This window comes from Bufo gargarizans, chromosome 1 (genome assembly GCF_014858855.1).
Source record: "Bufo gargarizans isolate SCDJY-AF-19 chromosome 1, ASM1485885v1, whole genome shotgun sequence".
NCBI classification, from domain to species: Eukaryota; Metazoa; Chordata; class Amphibia; order Anura; family Bufonidae; genus Bufo; species Bufo gargarizans.
The window spans coordinates 193,908,490-193,931,298 of record NC_058080.1 but is presented as its reverse complement, the minus strand read 5'-3'; the positions used below and the strand labels follow the sequence as shown (position 1 = coordinate 193,931,298).

At 43.0% G+C, this 22,809-nt stretch overlaps 1 protein-coding gene across 1 annotated transcript in view; it reads right to left on the bottom strand.

Annotated features, from left to right (window-relative positions):
* The window catches only part of MGAT4D (MGAT4 family member D), a 160,320-nt gene that overhangs the window by 59,839 nt on the left and 77,672 nt on the right, over positions 1–22,809 (bottom strand). The gene's annotated exons all lie outside the window — the stretch shown is intronic.

The following is a 22,809-nucleotide window of genomic DNA, read 5'->3' as shown; positions in this document are numbered from 1 at the left end:
GCACTTTTGCCCTTCCTATCCAATAGAGCGCCTTGATTAGGTGGTACATATGGGTGTGCTTGCTCCTCCTCCCATTGGTTGCTTGATGCACATGGAGGTGACTAAGAGCAGCAGACCATATGTGCGGTGTCTGCGCTCCTGAACATAGAAGCCCAACGGCTTAGGTAGGTTTAGCGTAGGACCCGCCTGACCTGAGACCACCCTGGCGTTCCGTAGGCGGGCTTAGATGTGTTTTGGCTAAAATCAAAATTAGGGCGAGCACTCAGCACTTGGCACCAATTGGTTGTGGATAAAATATTTATTAAATCACAATAATAACGCGTATATTAGAAATGTAAACTAAAAACTACCAATAAAATACATAACAATTCACATATATAAGAAACTGTTACTAAAATCCGAAATCACTGGTATAAATATAATCAATCTGGGCAGTTAATGACAAAATTGCATATCAAATTTCCATGTGCACTTTGAAATAGTTCATAAATATCGCTCCAGTGTTGATGATGAGCGAATAAGTCAGGCCGTGCAAATGTAGCCAATCTGGGTAGTTAGTAACAAAAAGTGCGCTTCCATTTTCATGTGCAACTCAGAACAGTTCACGGATATCACTCCAATGTTAATAATAAGCAGGCGAATCAAGCCGTTCCTGTGTAAACACGTACTTTGGTATCTTAGGTAACGATGGTTTAATCAAGTACCGTGTAAACTTTGCAAGATACAAATGTGATGTTCCTACCTTCCACTCCGAACCATACGAACGCCTCTGTGAGCGTGTTGAATAATTCAGCGGCAGAGAGCAGCTCCGGCGTCTAGCTTGTAGCTATTGTGATGTACTGTTCTCTGATCTCGCGGGATTTCGCGGAGTTTCGGAGGAGGTGTACGTCCTGAATAATACACAGGATTCTGTGCTCGGCGTCTCGATAGTTCAAATTCTTCTGCTTATATTAATACTTGCATGGCCATGCATAGGTTGCGGAGATTTCTTTCACAGGTGTGTGCCCAGACGCGTTTCGGGAACTCTATCCCTTCGTCAGTGGTAGTGGTAGATGTGTTTTGATCAAAATATATTGACTAAGTGTCTCAGATATTATCATATCAGAGTGAGGACTTTGTCTATTCCGCACATTTGTATATAATACCGTGCAGGATGTTTTTATCTTAGTTTTTCCTGTGGAATTTTTTTGTCCACATTAACCACTTCAACCCCCCTAGCTGAAACCCCCTTAATGACCAGGCCACTTTTTACACTTCTGCACTACACTACTTTCACCGTTTATTGCTCGGTCATGCAACTTACCACCCAAATGAATTTTACCTCCTTTTCTTCTCACTAATAGAGCTTTCATTTGGTGGTATTTCATTGCTGCTGACATTTTTACTTTTTTTGTTATTAATCGAAATTTAACGATTTGTTTGCAAAAAAATGACATTTTTCACTTTCAGTTGTAAAATTTTGCAAAAAAAACGACATCCATATATAAATTTTTCGCTAAATTTATTGTTCTACATGTCTTTGATAAAAAAAAAAATGTTTGGGTAAAAAAAAAAAAAAAAAAAAAAAAAAAGGGGTTAGGTAAAAGTTATAGCGTTTACAAACTAAGGTACAAAAATGTGTATTTCCGCTTTTTGAAGCAGCTCTGACTTTCTGAGCACCTGTCATGTTTCCTGAGGTTCTACAATGCCCAGAGAATACAAATACCCCACAAATGACCCAATTTTGGAAAGTAGACACCCTAAGGTATTCACTGATGGGCATAGTGAGTTCATAGAACTTTTTATTTTTTGTCACAAGTTAGCGGAAAATGATGATTTTTTTTTTCTTACAAAGTCTCATATTCCACTAACTTGTGACAAAAAATAAAAACTTCCATGAACTCACTAAGCCCGTCACAAAATACCATGGGGTGTCTTCTTTCCAAAATGGGGTCACTTGTGGGGTAGTTATACTGCCCTGGCATTTTAGGGGCCCAGATGCCTAGGTGGACAAAGGGGCACATATTCCAAAGAGCACCTTTAGGATTTCACCGGCCATTTTTTACAGATTTTGATTTCAAACTACTTCGCACACATTAGGGCCCCTAAATTGCCAGGGCAGTATAACTACGCCACAAGTGACCCCATTTTGGAAAGAAGACACCCCAAGGTATTCCGTATGGGGCATGGCGAGTTCCTAGAATTTTTTATTTTTTGTCACAAGTTAGTGGAATATGAGACTTTGTAAGAAAAAAATAACAAAAAAAATAAAATAATCATCATTTTCTGCTAACTTGTGACAAAAAATAAAAAATTCTAGGAACTCGCCATGCCCCTCACGGAATACCTTGGGGTGTCTTCTTTCCAAAATGGGGTCACTTGTGGGGTAGTTATACTGCCCTGGCATTCTAGGGGCCCTAATGTGTGGTAAGTAGTTTGAAATCAAAATGTGTAAAAAATTACCTGTGAAATCCTAAAGGTGCACTTTGGAATGTGTGCCCCTTTGCCCACCTAGGCGGCAAAAAAGTGTCACACATGTGGTATCGCCGTACTCAGGAGAAGTTGGGGAATGTGTTTTGGGGTGTCATTTTACATATACCCATGCTGGGTGAGAGAAATATCTTGGCAAAAGACAACTTTTCCCATTTTTTTATCCAAAGTTGCCATTTGACCAAGATATTTATCTCGCCCAGCAGGGGTATATTTAAAATGACACCCCAAAACACATTCCCCAACTTCTCCTGAGTACGGCGATACCACATGTGTGACACTTTTTTGCAGCCTAGATGCGCAAAGCGGCCCAAATTCCTTTTAGGAGGGCATTTTTAGACATTTGGATCCCAGACTTCTTCTCACGCTTTTGGGCCCCTAAAATGCCAGGGCAGTATAAATACCCCACATGTGACCCCATTTTGGAAAGACGACACCCCAAAGTATTCAATGAGGGGTATGGCGAGTTCATAGAATTTTTTTTGGGGGGCTTTTAGGCACAAGTTAGCGGAAATTTATATTTTTTTTGTATTTTCTCACAGTCTCCCTTTCCGCTAACTTGGGACATGAATTTCAATCTTTCATGGACTCAATATGCCCCTCACGGAATACCTTGGGGTGTCTTCTTTCCGAAATGGGGTCACATGTGGGGTATTTATACTGCCATGGCATTTTAGGGGCCCGAAAGCGTGAGAAGAAGTCTGGAATATAAATGTCTAAAAAATGTTATGCATTTGGATTCCATGAGGGGTATGGTGAGTTCATGTGAGATTTTCTTTTTTGACACAAGTTAGTGGAATATGAGACTTTGTAAGAAAAAAATAAATAAATAAAAAATATCCATTTCCGCTAACTTGTGCCAAAAAAAAAAAGTCTAAATGGAGCCTTACAGGGGGTGATCAGGGAATCTATATGGGTGATCACCCCCCTGTCATTGATCACCCCCCTGTAAGGCTCCATTCAGACGTCCGTATGTGTTTTGCGGATCCGATCCATGTATCTGTGGATCCGTAAAAATCATATGGACGTCTGAATGGAGCCTTACAGGGGGGGTGATCAATGACAGGGGGGTGATCAGGGAATCTATATAGGTGATCACCCCCCTGTAACGCTCCATTCAGACGTCCGTATGTGTTTTGCGGATCCGATCCATGTATCCGTGGATCCGTAAAAATCATACGGACGTCTGAACGGAGCCCGACAGGGGGGTGATCAATGACAGGGGGGTGATCAAGGAGTCTATATGGGGTGATCAGGGGTTCATAAGGGGTTAATAAGTGACAGGGGGGGGGTGTAGTGTAGTGTAGTGGTGTTTTGTGGTACTTTACTTAGCTACCTGTGTCCTCTGGTGGTCGATCCAAACAAAAGGGACCACCAGAGGACCAGGTAGCAGGTATATTAGACGCTGTTATCAAAACAGCGTCTAATATACCTGTTAGGGGTTAAAAAAAAAAATATGCATCTCCAACCTGCCAGCGAACGATCGCCGCTGGCAGGCTGGAGATCCTGTCTCTTATCTTCCGTTCCTGTGAACGCGCGCGCCTGTGTGCGTGCGTTCAAAGGAAGTCACGGCTCTCGCGAGATGACGCGTATATGCGTCACTCTGCGCAGAGCTGCCGCCTCCGGACCGCAGATCTGCGTTAGGCGGTCCGGAGGCGGATAAAACTGGCTCTCACTCCACCGAGGCCATACCTATCCTCTATGATGATTCCTTGCAGCTTCTTACATACCTCCCCCCTTTGTTCAACCCTGAGGGGGTGAACACACGCCATACAGTATACCAGAGACAGGGGGTATACCACCACAATGCTTCACTGATGAGGTGGTATGCTTAGGATCATGAGCAGTTCCTTTCCTTCTCCATACTCTTCTCTTCCCATCACTCTGGTACAAGTTGATCTCGGTCTCATCTGTCCATAGGATGTTGTTCCAGAACTGTGAAGTCTTTTTTAGATGTCGTTTGACAAACTCTAATCTGGCCTTCCTGTTTTTTAGGCTCACCAATGGTTTACATCTTCACTCTGGTTAAGTCTTTTCTTGATTGTTGACTTTGACACACATACACCTACCTCCTGGAGAGTGTTCTTGATCTGGCCAACTGTTGTGAAGGGTGTTTTCTTCACCAGGGAAAGAATTCTTTGGTCATCCCCCACAATTGCTTTCCGTGGTCTTCCGGGTCTTTTCGTGTTGCCGAGTTCACCGATACATTTCTTGTTTTTATGTCAAACAGTTTTGGCCACGCCTAATGTTTTTGCCATCTCTCTGATGGGTTTGTTTTGTGTTTTCAGCCTAATGATGGCTTCACTGATAGTGACAGCTCTTTGGATCTCATATTGAGAGTTGACAGCAACAGATTCCAAATGCAAATAGCACACTTGAAATTAACTCTGGACCTTTTATCTGCTCATTGTAATTGGGATAATGAGGGAATAACACACACCTGGCCACAGAACAGCTGAGAAGCCAATTGTCCCATTACATTTGGTCCCTTTGCACATATGCAAACTGTTGTAATTCCTACACCGTTCACCTGATTTGGATGTAAATACCCTCAAATTAAAGCTGACAGTCTGCAGTTAGAGCACATCTTGTTTGTTTCATTTCATATCCATTGTGGTGGTATAGAGCCAAAAATGTTAGAATTGTGTCGATGTCCCAATATATTTGGACCTGACTGTATACTGTGCTGCATTGTGGTATATGGTTCTGATGAGACAGTATTTTGCAGTATGAGATTGCTGACCCTGCCTATCTGTGATGCCATGCAGTCTGTCAATTTGGACCCCCCTACCACATGGGGCCATTTTTGAGATTTTTTTCCAGGGTCACTCAAAGTTCCCAGTCCACCCTAGTATGCAAGCAAGGGTTTAGGTCAGTCAAATTTCTGGTGCACATATTGATTAATGTTTCAGGCTCACCTGCTCCTGCCCACTGTTTGTAAAGGGTGTTGGAAAAGGAGGGAAAGTCAAACATTTTTGTGCAAAACTTGCAGCTTTTCTAAGCCAGTCGTAGAAATTTAGTAAACTCTCCCTGTGGTCTGATGTGAGAGATGGCAATCCCCATACAACGATGCAGAATATGTTGGTGATATATAAGCTACATAAGTATATAAAATGTCTGCCCATCTGTCTGCAGCAGTCTCTGTATGCTTCTGATACAGCCATTGAGGGCAGGTTTTTCTTCTGACTACCTTTTTCATTCATTTTCATAGTTTTTTCAGCAGCCACACATGATGTAAGAACTACATGCATTACCCTGACACCATACATCTCAGGACTGCCCGGCACAAGGCACAACACATTTTTATTGCATGTTTCTAGAAGATAACTGAAAACGTTGACCACTAGATCCCGACTCAACGCTTTGTGACCACAAACAAGTCTGGCCTTCCCTTCTACTTCATGTAGCAATGTGCATAGCTGCTACAGTTCCTCTAACATACAACAATCTGCTACCAGACCAGTAGTCCACCAGCATAGCCAATGCAAGCAAAAGGAAGCTGGTGCCAGCAGCATCATTTATGCCCTGCAGAGTTTCTGCTTCCTCCATGGCAGGCAGACTCCTCCTGTAGCCCCTGCCCTCTGACTCCTCTCTGCACACTACAGAGTCAGCACATGGCGAGATGGTGCTGTGCCTGCAAAGAGATGGCTAGTCACATACAGGAGCCATTCTGATAAACTGCATCTGAGCTGATGCAACAACCCGTCCATGTGACTGGCCCTGCAGTACCTCAGTCTTCTCTCTCTTCAGTCTAATTATCCAATACTAAGATGCTGGGACCTGTCATGCCTCGATGTTCCAGTATGTAACTATCCATTACTAGGTTATGCTGAGACCTGTAGTGCCTCAGTGTTCCAGTCTGTCATTATCCACTACTAGGCTATGCTGGGACTTTTAGTACCTCAGAGTTCACTGGAATTATCCACTACTAGGTGTGGTGATGCTGGAAGGTGTGCATATTCCACCCAGATACCTCAGCTGGGTGAGATAAATAAAATCCAGAAGGCTGCAGGGGTTTCAGCAAAGCGTAGTTTGCAGAGACAGTTTTGTTTACATTTTGTTCTGGGCTGAATTTCATTTGGACTGGTGGATAGGTTTGGTAGTGGGATCTGCCAGTCCATACCCTCCCAGTCCGGGTATTGTCTTTTACCTGAGGTTATCGCAGGGAGGCCTGCTGTAATCAAGGAGGTATAAAACCAACCAACCCTCTGTGTGTCAGTCAAAAGGAGAGAGAAAACTTGGAAACAAAGGTCTATAGAGGCTCTGTGTGGTTTCAGCCAGGAGGGCTGAGGGGCCACAAGAATTTGTAAAGCCTGAACTTTGGGGGGCCCAGCGACACCTACAAAAAGAGGGTCGCACGGTCAGAGTCGGTAGGACTTCTGGACCATCTCCCCCCAAGGGTGCTGGTGTGGTCATAACCCTTAAGGCTGCTGAACCATATGTGGCTGAGGGGCCATGAGGCTATGTAAAGCCAGATCCCTTCCCATATGGACTTGCGTCTGATGAGCAGACCTGCTAAGGCTTGGAGCCTGACACCCTGTGTTTAGAGGTGAGTCAGGGAAACTATTGTGTATTAGTTAGAGCCCAGATGAGCAGGTGTTTGTTTCATTTTGATGCTTATGTTTGTGTGGGTGCTTAAGTGTCACAATAAAGCACCAGTTTGGACATTAAATCCGGTTGTCTGCGAAAAAGTCTGTGACTGCAACCCCCTGAGAGAGTGATCCCTTACATAGGCTATGCTGGGACTTGTAGTACCTCAGAGTTCACTGGAATTATCCGCTACTAGGCTATGCTGGGACATCTAGTGCCCCATCTATCCAAGGTATATTTTTATTTTATTAAATAATAATGAAATAAATCACCACGTCTCTTTCTGGTTTCGCTGTTCTCCTCTTCAGCTACTGAAAATTGTCATTGGAACCTCGGACAGAAGATTGTGAGGAAAGACACTGGCAATCTCATCCACGCAGAAAGGACTTAGGGCTCTTTCACACTTGCATTGTTCTGTTCCAGCATATAGTTCCGTCGTCGGTGCTCTATGCCGGAAGAATCCTGATCAGGATTATCCCCATGCATTCTTCAGTTCAGGACCGGAACGTTTTTTGGCCGGAGAAAATACCGCAGCATGCTGTGCTTTTTGCTTCGGCCAAAAATCCTGAAAACTTGCCGCAAGGCTGGATCCGGAATTAATGCCCATTGAAAGGCAAAGTGGTAATAATACATCCCGGCCTAGCGAGTCCATGCCTCGTTAAATGCATAACAATATCCTGGTGGCCTTGGAAGCAGCTGATTGACATTGTATGCTGTAATTTAATCTACCATCCACAAGGACACCCAAATCCTTCTCTATAAGTGACTCTCCTAGTGCTACATTACCTAGGACATATGAAGCACAGAGATTATTACTACCAAGATGCATAACTTTACATTTGTCCACATTGAACCTCATTTGCCAAGTTGATGCCCAATCACTCATGGTGTTCAAGTCAGCTTGTAGTTTATGGACATCTTCCATAGACATTACTACATAGCTTAGTGTCATCTGCAAAAATAGAAATTGTGCTATTAATCTCGTCCTCAATATCATTAATAAAGAACTTAAATAATAAAAAGGTCCCAGCACTGAACCTTGGGGTACACCACTTATAACCTGGGCCCATTCTGAATAGGAATCATTGACAACAACTCTCTGGACACGGTCCTTCAGACAGTTTTCAATCCAATTACAAACTATACTTTCCAAGCCAATAGACCTTACTTTACTTATTAAGCCTCTATGATGGACAGTATCAAAAGCCTTTGCAAAATCCAGAAACACTACATCCACGGCCGCCCCTCTGTCCAGGCTTCTACTCACCTCCTCATAAAAACAAATCAGGTTAGGCTACTTTCACACCTGCGTTTAGGTGCGGATCTGTCTGGTATCTGCACAGATGGATCCGCACCTATAATGCAAACGCTGGTATCCGTTCAGAACAGATCCGTCTGCATTAACTCTTAAAAGTCTAAGTGTAAGTCAAACGGATCCGTCCTGACTTACATTGAAAGTTAATGGGGGGCGGATCCGTTTACAATTGCACCATATTGTGTCAATGGAAACGGATCCGTCCCCCATTGAATTTCAATGTAAGTCAGGACGGATCCGTTTGGTGTCCACCTCCAGGCGGAATCCCTGCCATACTGATATTGATAGCCTATCTCAGAAAAACCCCATTAGGCAATATTAATGATACTGATATATCAAAAAACAGCATGCTGTAAGAATATTAGATCTAGATCTTAAAAGTGAATCTGTGACTACGATTCTGGACTATTATCTGCAGTAATACATGAGTAGTACTACAGATAAGGAGTTCAGATTGCCATTTATCATTTTTCTACTGCCCCCTGTTCCCCTGGTGTCAGAATGTCAGAATTTAAAAGCTGCACTGAAATACACAGTACCAGACTTCAGTGCAAATGACACATGCGCATGCACAGCATTACTGACAATGTATTTTAGTATAGCTTTGAATTCTGACAGTGGAGGAACAGGAGAGGGGGGGGGGGGGCAGTAGGAAAAAATTGTGATACGAACGCCTTATCTGTAGCACTAATCATGTATTACTGCAGATAAACGGCCAAGATCCTGGTGACAGATCCCCTTTTAGGCTAGGGCTACACGATGACAATAAGTAGCACGACATGTGTCGTATGACAATTTTTATAATAATAGTCTATGGTGTTGCACTGCTACATGCTGCGACAGTCGCAGAAAAATCCATCTTGGATGGATTTTTTGCTACCGTCAGGTCACAGTCGCAGCGCGACACCATAGACCAGACATGCTCAACCTGCGGCCCTCCAGCTCTTGTAAAACTACAACTCCCACGATGACCTTCTGTAGGATGATAGCTGTAGGCTGTCAGGGAATGATGGGAGTTGTAGTTTTGCAATAGCTGGAGGGCCAAAGGTTGAGCATGCCTGCCATAGACTATCAATATAAAAATTGTCACGCAACAAATGTCGTCTAGCGCTAGCCTTAGGCCCCTTGCAGACTAGCGTTCCTCCTGCGAGTCCGCATCGCAGCACCCGGCCTGACCTCCCAGCACTGACTGGATTTACATAGCATTATATTGATTTATGATGCTATGTAACCCTTACAGTTCTGGAATGTATTGGATAACACTGGCAGCATTATGCCAGTTTTATCCAATACATTCCAGAACTGTAAGGGTTACATAGCATTATAAATCAATATAATGCTATGTGACCTCTGTCAGCGCTGGGAGGTCAGGCCGGGAGGTGCGTTGTGGACTTGCTGCGGTAGAAAGCTTGTCTGCAAGCAAACCGTTTCTACCAAATATGGGAAAAGCAGAGGCCCTACCCAGACGGCTTACTATAAGACTGCATAGTGCAATTGCACTCCATTTTGAAAACAATTTCCTCAACAGTGGGTAAGGTAATACTCTTCCACTGCATTGCCACCATGGCCCTAGTTACTGTAAGAATTTGCAATATTATGGTCAGGTACAGATAAGATTTGTTTTATATGCATTACTTTTTGCTGTTATTGTACTGTGTTTGCTCGTAAGTTTGTCCCTCCTATTTCCCTTTCAATCCAGGCTCTAATGCAATCAACCCCCCCACCCTTCTTCCTGTGAGCGTCGAAGCCATTGTAGTTCAAGATATAGTATACCGTCCACATGCCCTGTTGAATCCTAACAAAAATCATTTTTTGATCTACCGTTTGTGCACAATTTCAAAGATTCAGCCTAGAACAAACCTCATCGGCATTCTTCATACATGTCTTGCAGTGGAGATAAACACCGTCAGTTTTTCAGACAAGCATAGCCATATTGAGGGAGTGTTTACTTCATTATGGCACACGCCAGATTTGCAACTTTTTGTGGAGGGTGCGGAGCTTCGAACAGCCTGCTGGATTTGCTATAACGTACGTCAGAAACTGGTGCATGGACTGCCAGAAATGTGACTATTTAGAGCCATAAGCATCTCACTCTGGCAAACAGGGATCAAGACTGGTCCCAGTCTTAATAAATGCCCCTCATTGCCTCATGAGCTTACAGTTCTGTCTAGGTACAGAGTAGGGCTGAAACGATTACTCGATTGAATCGAGTATTTTGACAAAAAAAATAAAAAATCCTCGATGCAGATTAGCTTGTGTCATGTGACCACGGAGCGGGAGTGAAGCTCTTGCCATTACTCACCGCTCAGTGGTCACCCACCGGCCCGCACCGCACTGTATCCTGACACATCGTCAGGACATAGTGCACGTAGATGGACAAGCTGTGGAGTGGCGCCCCTACAGGAAAGGCAAGTATTTTATTTCACTGGCGCTGGGAACATAGCTAGGAGGGGAGATGGTAGCACTGGGGGGCACCTGGAGGCACTGGGGTACAAGCTGGTGGCACCGGGGGCAGCTGATGACTTTTTATAAAGTAATTTTAATTCGTTTTTTGTCATTAAAGTACTCAATTAATCGTTGGATTAATCGTTAGATAGAACACTCAATTACAAAAATAGTCGATAGCTGCAGCCCTAGTTCAGAGTCAGAACTCCAGTCTTAATGACAAAAGAGCCACCTCAGCTCCCCAAGGAAGGCATTTGCACTTGTATCCCATAATGCCCCATACAATACTACCAAATATGCATAATAGTACCCATTTCCTGGGTGCACCTCCAGCAAACCCAAGACACCTGTGGGTACGGTATATCTCAGACAACCTATATGGGGTATAAAACCACCCGTATAGTAACTTTCTTGTGGCCTCCACATGGTTAGCACATTTAGAAGTAGTAGCACTTATGAGAAAACATATTGACATTTCTCAGTGGTAAATTGACAATTCCAACCTGTTTCCCCCTTGGATTGAAAGGGAAGGACATTTGACTTTCAAAGAAGCTGGATCATTTGGCAACTTTTGGACAAACATTTAGTGAGAAGTTTGAGAAAAACTGTGAAAAGGAGGGTCAGAAGGGAAACACAAAGATATTTATAAAAAATATCTTAAGAATTATAAAATCCTGCATAATTCAGAAAAAAGGGAATAGAGCATAGCCATCACTAATATCCACCAGAGTGTTAACACCCAAAGCAATGAAAGCTGTAAAATCAGTGTCCAGAATTAGAGGTTGTAAATGCTGAATATCTCATCAGCAGCAACTGGTGTGCAAAATAATGTTCATGCCATAATGAAGTCCCTGTCTGTAACGGAGGGAACCATAGTACATTTTCCAGTTTTAAAGTAAGAGACCTAGTACTATTGACTTTATAGTTTAGAGTTTTATAGCTCAATAAGGTCAACATCACGTGGCAATGATACTCCTGGTGAGCTAAGGCAAATAGGCCTCTAGGGTGATCTATAGCAGTGTTTCCCAACCAGTGTGCCTCCAGCTGTTGCAAAACTACAACTCCCAGCATGCCCGGACAGCCTTTGTCTGTGCAGGCATGCTGGGAGTTGTAGTTTTGCAACAGCTGGAGGCACACTGGTTGGGAAACACTGATCTATAGTGCCGATCTGTGTCCCCGCAACGTTAGGAGATAATCTATCATACTTGGCAAACGGTTCCAGGACCATCACAAAAATGATAGGGGACAAAGGGCACTACTGATTTGGAAAGTCTTAGATCCCAATGTGTAAACTTTTGCTGAGAGGAAAGTATATAAGGCCATGATGGCTGTAATAACCCCGGAAGTAAAACCCCATTTACTCATCCACCACTGACAGCACATTTACAATGGCTTTTATATTTATTTATTTTTCGACATCTACAGAGGAAGTGACATCAGAGCGGGTACACAGCGGGTAACACACTGGGGGGAACTTATCAAAGCTGGTGTAAAGGAAAACTAACTTACTTGCCCATAGAAACCAATCAGATTACACCTTTTATTTTCCAAAGGAGTTCTGAAAAATTTAATTTGGAAAAGTTTTCCTTTATACCAATTTGAATAAATCTCCCAAAACATTTGTAAAAGCAAAAATAAAAATAAAAATATATTGCATAAAATTCAGAAAGACTCAAAAACATCATCCAAAATGCATGTAATGCAGATTATTATTATTTTTTTCCGTTATGCTGGATGGAAAAGAAAGTCCTGTCAACAGGACTTTCACTTTCTTTTTCCGTCCGGGATAGCAGAAACTAGACTGATCCGTTATGCTTGCCTATAGACCTCCATTATGACGGATCAAAACGGAATGCCTCTAAAGGTTTCTGTTTTGAATTCCGTCTTATGAATTCCATTATTTTTCTTTAAAACTATGTTATAAAGGAAAGAAATAACGGAATTGGCAACGCTGATGCGTAAGGGCTCGTTCACACGACCGTGCCGTTTTTTGCAGATCCACAAAACACGGATGGCTCTCGTGTGCCTTCCGCAATTTGCAGAACAGAACAGGAGGACAATTATAGAAATGCCTATTCTTGTCCGCAAAATGGACAAGAATAGGACAGGACTCATAATTTTTGCGGAGCCACAGAACAGAGCAACGGATGCGGACAGCACACAGAGTGCTGTCCGCATCTTTTGCGGACCCATTAAAATTAAGGGTTCAGTATGCGGAACGCAGAAAACAGCCCGTATACGGAATGCAAAATACGTTCGCGTGAACGAGCCCCAACACTGATGCATGCCCTAAATTGCCCATGACAAGCACCAATCAGCAACAAAGCAAATAGTTTAGACTTGTAAAATATGAATTGTAGACTTGCAATAATTTGTGCTTTTATTTAGTTACAGTCCTTCTGTGCACGTTTGCTCGTCTTTCCTCCTCTCGTGCAGACTGCATTACAATCTGCCCGTTTACACAAGGGAATTGCTGCCGATAAAAATACAGTATATGGCCTAGTTCACACAAACGTCTTTTTTGCGAGTGTACGGGTCGTTTTTTTGTGTTCCGTATACGGAACCATTCATTTCAATGGTTCTGCAAAAGAAATCTTATGAAAACGCCACTGGATATACACGCTGGCAGGCTGGTGATTTTCAAAAAAACAAATCAGAAGCCATTTAACACCGTATATTTATAAATATAAAGGTGTTAAATGGCTTCTGTGCTCCTCTGCTGGTCCTTTTCGTCGGTGGGTCCCAGCAGAGGAGCACAGTTCACAGTGAGTACAACAAACAGCACACTTAGCCCCCATCACCCCAATTAACCCCTTGATCGCCCCTGTCAATCACCTAGTGAAAGGGGAAAAAAGTGATCAGTGTAAACTGTCACTTTTTTTTTTTCACTAGTATTGACGGTTAGGTTTAGGATAGTTTAGGCCCCTTTGTTAGGCAGTTAGCGTTGGTTAGCGCTCAGCCCACCGCAGTCACTGATTCGCTGATTAGCGTATCGCTAATCAGCATTTGTACTTTTATAGTATCTGTAAGTGATCAGAACTGATCACCGTCAGATCTATAATAGTATTAGTGTCACTTTAGTTCGCCCTCCACCCAAAACGCAGTGTTTGCCTGATCAGGCCTGATCGTTCGCCCACACGTGCGTTCACCCACGCCCGCCGCAGTGACAAATTTTTTTTTTTTTTTATCACTGCACAATCACTTTACAAGCGCTGCAGCGATAAAAAATTTAAAAACTGTTTTTTTTTTTTATCAAATCGCAGCGGCCTCCGGTACTTCGCTAGCCTCCCATTTGCAAGACAGGCTTGCTTTTTTTTCTTGGGTAGTCTCAGGGAATACCCCCTAAATTTAGTTGTCCAAATGGCAAATAAGGGGTATTCTTCTGAAGAGGCCTACAGGCTTCTGACCCAGTCAGATGAGGAATGGGAACCCTCATTTGACGAATCCAGCGGGTCAGAATACGAACCTGTAGAAAGCAGTGGCAGTCTGACCCAAAGTTCGGACGAGGAGGTTGAGGTCCCTGATACCACCAGGCGTACCCGGCCCAGTGTTGCTAGACCACAGGTTGCGCAGGATCCACTTCAAGGGCAGCAGAGTGGGGCTGGCGCTGTCGGATTACGCGGTTAGGCATACACCAGCAGCGCAGCCCATCCTGGACCTAGTACCAGCACTGCCGTACAACATGGTGAAGTGGCGAGCACCAGAAGGGCAGATGAAGCTGTTACGGTGGCACGTGCATTAGTTCCCCCGTCGCAGCCACCGCACAGACAGGCCCATAGAGCCCCTAGAGACCCTGAGGTGCTGGCAAACCCCGATTGGCAGCCCCCAACTTCAGCCGCACCAGTAGTTCCCCCTTTCACCTCCCAGTCTGGAGTTTGGGTTGAGACAACTCAGATCGGATCTGTTTTTTTTTTTTGAGCTGTTCTTGACTGCGGAGCTGTAGGACTTAGTCGTGGCAGAAACAAAATTGATATGCCACTCAATTTATAGCCGCCAACCCGGGAAGCTTTTATGCCCAGTCTTTCCGATGGAAACCCGTCCAAGTTTACGAAATTAAAACTTTTCTGGGCCTTCTCCTCAACATGGGCCTAACAAAAAAGCATGAATTGCGGTCATATTGGTCCACGAACCCAATTCATCACATGCCCATGTTCTCTGCTGCCATGTCCAGGACATGATTTGAGACCATCCTGCGTTTCCCGCACTTTAATGACAACAGTCCCAGAGGCCACCCAGCTTTTGACCGGCTCCACAAAATTCGGCCCCTCAGTCTGGGACTTGGTGTCACCCTTATTTGGCAAGGGGTACCATCTTTATGTGGACAATTTCTACACAAGTGTGCCCCTCTTCAGGCATTTGTTCCCAGAGGCTGAACGGAAAAAAAAAAAATAATCTCATTACCTGTATACTCAATATAAGGAGAATAGCAGAAACTCCTAATGCTGGCCATACATGTAATGATTGCGGAGACCCTCAAATGCCAGGGCAGTACAAACACCCCACAAATGACCCCATTTTGGAAAGAAGACACCCTAAGGTCTTCGCTGATGGGCATAGTGAGTTCATAGAAGTTTTTATTTTTTGTCACAAGTTAGCGGAAAATGATGTTTTTTTTTTGTTTTTTGATTTTTTTCTTACAAAGTCTCATATTCCACTAACTTGTGACAAAAAAATAAAAACTTCCATGAACTCACTATGCACATCACGAAATATAAAATTTTATTTATTTTTTATTATAAAATCAGGGGAAAGGGGCTTTTTTTAACTTTCATTTTTATTATTAAAAAACTTATTTTTTTTTAAACTTTATTTCTGTCCCACTCTGGGACTTCAACTTTTGGGGTACTGATCTCCCTGCAATGTATTACAACCAGGGCGGATTTGATTTAAATCACGATTTAAAATCACGCTTTGAATCACTAGTCAGTAAGGCTTGATTTAAATCATAGTTTTCTACATAAAGACTAATTCTTGCTGGTAAAACTTATAATATGCAAGTAGATGAAGATTTTTAGAATAACAACTTTTCATATTAGTTTGATTAGGTCGATTTTGTATTCATAGGTTTGTAGAAGTTAGGATTAAGGTCTTTTTCTCAACTCTGTTCATGTTATAACATTTTTGCTGTGAAGAAGAGGCATGTGATCTCTGCTGAGTCAAATTCAGTTTTGAGAACTGCAAAAGTAAACCAAAGCATCTGTGATAATATCTTGTAGGCAGAGAAACTGCCCAATAATCTTACAAAAACCTCTGGAAGAGCATGACATTGTGAATGGATTAATGGAATTTATTTACCCAAGAAATTAAAACATATACAGCCTTATTCTACATACGGTAATTAAAAAACTAATCTTTATTTCATGATGGAATAACCTTTGGAAGGTAATATATTTTCCTCAAAAAGCATTTTATATAAAAAAATCTGATTAAAATCAAAAATATCTTTTTTTTTTTTTAAATCATAGATTTTTATCCACCCTGATTACAACACATCTGTATTATAATGCATTGCCTGTCAGTGTATTACACAGTGTAAGTGTACAACACAGTGTAATACACTAACAGTTGCCTAGGAGAACCAGTCTGGAGCTGAATCTCCTAGGCATCCGGCTACCTTCTCAACCATCGGGTCCGCCGCACACACCTTCTATGCTGCGGTCATATTATGTCATATGTCAGGAAAGCGTTAAACATACTTATCTTGATGATATTCCAGTATGTATTTTTTGTCAACCCGATGTCACATAGCGGCTTATTCTAACCAATTTTCCCCAAAGAGGTTCTCTGGGAATTAGGAAAATGAAAATTGTTAAATATTACTTTATTATAAATATATTCCCAAATACCTTTCATTAGTTATAATGGACCATTTTGTCTGGCGAACAATCATTAGGAGAAATAAAATGGCCGCCATCCTATTAGTACACACAAAACCTGTCCTAATCACACAGCAGGACAAGTTACTTCACAACACTGATCTATAGAGCTGGCTCATTCTCCTCTATGCTCTACTTGTCAGGGATTATGATCTCGAATACGGCTGATAAAACCTTCAGCTGAATCTCTGTAGGAATGGAGTTCATGAGGAGACAAAGTACAGACAGGAGGGTGGAGGAGAGTCTAATGAGCAGCAGCACTAGTATGCAGTCTTCATTACCACAGACCCACATTACCGCAGAGAGAAGGATGAGGCAGCTCTTTACCTCAGTGTTGTGAAGTAACTTGTCCTGTTGTGTGATTAGGACAGGTTTTGTATGTACTAATATGACGGCTGCCATTTTATTTCTCTTAATGATTGCTCCCTAGATAAAAAAAAAAGGCATTAAAACTAGTGAAAGGTATTTGGCAATATATTTATAATAAATTCATATTTAAGTATTTTTTATTTTCTTAATTCCTGGAGAACACCTTTAAAGGTTGCCTCTCTGTTACTACAAGGGGAATCTTTAAAAAGTTTTCGCACTTTTATATTATTGTTGGAAACTGTGAGGGCAGGAGTAGTAGTAATTGGTTGCGTCTGAAAGTGTCATGTGACTAGGCTGTTTGGCAAATCTCCTGACCTTGCAGTTTAGTATGAGAGTTGTCACGCTATGATAAAGATAGAACAGTGTTCTATCATACTCTTTGCGGGCAAAAGGTCTGCCGGGAGCACCAATTCATCTCTGCATGTGTATTCAATAAAGTTCTCCACCATAAAGATAAAGTTCTCCACCATAGATAACTTTGCCCATTATCGTGAAGAAGGTGACAGTTCACTTCAGGCGATGAAATGTGGGTTAAACATTACAAGCCTGAAAATAAGCGGCAGAGTATGCAATGGAAGTATCTCCTGTAGCAAAGAAATTCGGCAGGAAAGTTGATGTTGACTATCCATTGGGGCTCTTAAAGGGGTTGTCCGGGTTCAGAGCCGAACCCGGACATACCCATATTTTCACCCAGGCAGGCCTCTGATGTTAGCATAGGAGCATTTTATGCTCCGATGCTCTCTCTTGCCTTGCAAAGGATCACACAGGGCAAGGACATTTTTATTTACAATAACACACTTCCAGGCAGAAGCTCCGCCCAGCAGTGTGTTCGGTGACATCACCTACTGATGGGCTGGCTTTAGCACTGCCCTAGTCGTTTTACAGCAGGCATGTCAAACTGCGGCCCTCCAGCTGTTGTAAAACTACAACTCCCACAATGCCCTGCTGTAGGCTGATACCTGTAGGCTGTCCGGGCATGCTGGGAGTTGTAGTTTTGCAACAGCTGGAGGGCCGCGAGTTTGACATGCCTGTTTTACAGGCTAGGGCAGAGCTAAAGCCCACCCATCAGTACCGGTGATGTCACTAGCCTCACTGCTGGGTGGAAGCCTCCGCCTGGCAGCCCTATGGAGAGCCCAGTACATCACTGTATCTACTGAAAATGCCTTTGCCCTGAGCGATGCAAAGGAGAGCATCGGAGCATGAAATGCTCTGATGCTCTTGTCAGGGGGGCTGCCTGCGTGAAAATATGGGTATGTCCAGATTCAGCTCCGAACCCAGACAACCCCTTTAAAGGCCTATTCTCAAAACCTATCAGGAACGTGGGACAACTGCAACGTACTGAGACATGCTTCAGAGACAATTGAAACTCCCAATCCCCTCTAAAAGAAGATGAAATCTGTCAAATCCCTCCTGGCTGCTCTCAGGCCCCTCTCCTCCCACACTCCTCTGTATATCTCTGTATTCTGCTGAAGGGATAGGGGGGAGATTTAACTAGACAGGCGCTTTTTGCTCCTGTCCTCATATCCGCTGCACTGTCAGACACCTCGTCAAAAATTAGGCACATGCTCCAGTAGTCCGTGCTTCTAAACAGAAATCTATGACAGCTCTGAGCTGCCGTAGATTTCTGGCTTCATTTGCACTAGAAAACTGGCATAACTGAAGATACATTTGTCTTGGCTGTTGGCCACGGCCCTTTCCCACCCTTGCCATGTTTCCTTGCTGAAAAGTGGGGACGGTAGCGTAAAAAGAGGCACTTGCAACTTTTTTGTTTTTAAATTGCATTTAATAAGTCACAAACAAACTTTTTATTGCCACTTTTCTGGCACAAGGGAGATGTCCAGTCTCCTCCATAATGTCTCCCCTATCTAAAAGGCCATGGGGGAAATGTATCAAAACTGGCTTAGCTGCCCGTCAGAATCCACCTTTCATTTTTAAAGCTTTGTTGGAAAATAAAAAGGTGGAAACTGGTTACTATAGGCAACTAAGCCAGTTTTCCTTTACACCAGTTTTGATAAATCTCCCCCAGGAGTGCAGACATATAGTAGATAATTGTATACAGTGATTAGCTGCAGTTATATAAACCTCCTGACTCACACTGCCTGTCTGTACTATCTGTGTGCGCCGACTCTACAGTACAGTTCTATGAAATGTTAATTCATACTCCTTTCCCTACCACCTGCATGCAAGTACTGACAAGGGATAAAGAGATGGCAGGGCAGAGAGGACAGACAGACTGAAGCTACATCACATAGGAAAACACAAGGACCCTGTAGTGTCAGGGTATAGCAGCTGTGTCACTAATCTGTCATGGCTGCTCTCAGAGGAAACAGAGCATTGTAGTGTGGTGATACTCCACCACCTTTGTCTCTGCAAAGCCAGGCATGATGGGAAATGCAGGACTCATTAGGAAAACCATATCTGAGGGGGAGAAGGAACCAAGATGGCTGCCAACTCACAAATTACACATGAAATAAAACAGGTATACTTAAAGGGAACCGGTCATGTGGATATTTGATTACAATCTAACTAATTATATACAATCATTAACTACTAAAATGTACCTTAGATGTATTCACTTACTGGTGTGAAAGATGGTTACCCCATAATATACACACACAAAGATGTCGCATGCCACATGCTAAATGAGCTGATTTTAGTCCAGCGTGACATCATTGAATCAAGCGTATATTTAATTCAGAGCTATAGCCACTCCCCTGCCCACCTGCTACTGATTCATATGGAAAAAAAAAAAACTGTCATTCAGCAGCAGGTGGGCGGAGAGTCAGGAGCTCATGAATATTCATGACTCATCATTATCAGCTGGAGCTTTTCAATACAAGATGTTGGCAATTAAAGAAAGTGACCCAGCATTTTGCTAAGAGAATCAGTCACTTATTTATGTTGCCCTTAGTTAGGACACCATAAAACTAGTGACAGGTTCCCTTTAAAGCATACACAATAGCCTGTATGCTATTCTTTAATAATGGTCTATCCTGCACTATATTAGGCAAAGAAAAAAAATCCCAGAGTGCTTCTTTAAATGGGTTGTCTCATCTTGCCGTTACTAAGGCAAAATAAGACAGTCTGACCCCTGACCACCAGCCATCTGGGAAACAGCAGAGCACTCTGGCGCTCACTGTTTGAGTAGCTCCCGTTGTGGTGCATGTGAGCTACATAAACATTGTAGCACAGCAAACTATGCAGTTTCTAAATTAGGGAAACAGTATAACTTGCTGTGCTACACTGTTTCTGTAGCTCACGTGCACCACAACGGGAGCTACTCAAACAGCGAGCGCGTTCTACCACTTTTAGATCATAAAATCCCTTTTTTTTTTTTTTTACATCACCAAATCGAAGACCCATAACTTTTTTATTTTTCCATCAACACATGGAGGGCTTATTTTTTGTGGGATGGTCTGTAGTTTTTATTGGTATCTTTTTTTTATTTATTTTTTTATGTATATGACTTTTTGATCACTTTTCATCCAATTTTTTGGGAAGGTGTGGCAAAAAAACTGTAAATGTCATTGTTTCACCACGCGGGATTAGTACCATGATCATTTTTTAGATCAGGTCATTAAGAACACGGCAATACCAATTATGTGTAGTTTAATTTTTTTATTATTTACGCTAATCTCTTATAAATGAGCAGATATGGGAAAAGGAAATGTAATTTTATTTTGAATTTACATTTTTATTTTTTTACATTTACTTTTTACACTTTTTTTAAAATAAAATCCTACTTGGATCTTGAAGATCTAGTGGAGCTGACGGCTGTACTATACTTTGCATTGCAAAGTATAATACTGTCAGTTTTACACTGATACATGGCAACACTGGACACCTTTGCAAGGCATCCAGTTGTCATGGTGACCATCGGGCAGCTGCCATCGAGGCGCAGCAGCCCGATGGTACAGAGTGGGAGCCCCTTCCCTATATTAACCCCATGGATGCTGCTGACTGGGGCAGGCGGACATAGATCTGCACAGACTAACCAATCGGATCGATCACCAGCAAGGGACCACTCTAATTGGTCTCTTGCCTGCATTACCAGACTGTACGCTGTCTGTGACAGCAGCAGAAGTTTTAACCAAGCGCTTAACAGCGCTTGTATTAAAGAGCAGCCATAACGTTTATATACATGCTATTTGCACGGGGTATGTGCAGATAGCACATATATAGCCATATGGCAGGTTTGAATGGGTTAATGCAGCTAGCTGTGACACGTAACAGAGCCTATATATAGTAGGCGTGATGCAATACTTGGTGCCGCTTATGTTCTCTGTGTCTCATTCCCCTGATGACACTGCTAATACAAAAAGGGCTGTCCAAATTTTGGTCTGACACCCAGCACCCCTGCCGATCAGCTGTTTGAAGAGAAGGCACCTAAGTCGACCTTGAAGCGAATGGGATGGCTTCTTGCAATTACAACTGGTCACCGCTGCGGATGTGATGGCAAGCAGGTAAACAATCAAGAAAAGGCTGCGCTGGCACGGCGCGCGCCTTCTCTTCATACAGCTGATCGGCAGGGGTGCTGAGTGTCAGACCACCGCTGATCTGATATTGATGACCTATCCTGAGGTCCCCTTTAAGGCCCCTTTCTAAGGCAGGAAGAAAATTCTAAACAATAAGGATATGATCACACAATGGAAGATTTTCTGATGTGTAATTTCCATTGTAGAAATCTAAAGAGCCCTTTACACTGCCCAATGTGCTGGCAGATAATCGCTACCAAGTGTTCTTACAAATGCTCGTTAGCGATGAACTGCCAATGTAAAGGTGCCATTGATTACACGATGAACGAGTGAAACACTGGCTCATCGGGTAATAGAATTATTGGTGCAGTCACCTAATGGTGGGTTTACACAGGGCAAGAAAGGAAGCGTTCATCTGGAAGGAGGTGTTAATTTCCAACTGGCTGCCAGTTTAGTGGGGGTGAAGCACTACATTTACATGAAGCAACCACCTCCGCAGTATAAGAATGAGCGATCACTATATTAAATGTAAATGCAGCGGTCTCCTTCACTGACGAGCAGATGATTGCCGGGAAGGAGTGATTCCTTCCCGACAATTGGCTGTTCCATTGAGCAGTGTAAGGGCTGTTTCACGCGAGCGGATGCCGAGCGTGACATCCGCTGCGTGAAAGAGTGCCAAGACCCGATGCGGACAGCAGAAGCACGGAGCAGTAACATGATTGATAATGCTCCGTGCCTCTCTGTGACCTCTTTACTGCGAAATCACAGTGACATCTTTATCTCACTGTGATTTCGTAGTAAAGAGATCACAGAGAGGCACGGAGCATTATCAATCATGTTACTGCTCCGTGCTTCTGCTGTCCGCATCGGGTCTTGGCACTCTTTAACGCAGCGGATGTCACGCTCGGCATCCGCTCGTGTGAAACAACCCTAAAGGGGCCTTTAGGGTGTGATAAAATAATCTAGTTCTAGGAGCAGATTTCCAGCGTCAAAGCTCCTGAACAATGACAATTGTTGAGAGACATCAATCGAGTAGAGCAATGTGTATATCAACACCCACACTGTAATTTTCAAAATCTCTATAGGCACCTTATTTTAAATTATAGAACAAAAAGTTGTTTTAGAAGAGTGTGGCAGTGGGAGGCCGAATATAAAGGAGCCTTTGTTCCTGTTTCGGCGCAAGGAGTTGTGCGCATTTCCTCCCACTGGCTCCATTTTTATTTTGGTTACCTTATAACTGTTTATCTTGGAGGAGCAGCACTACCTGTGC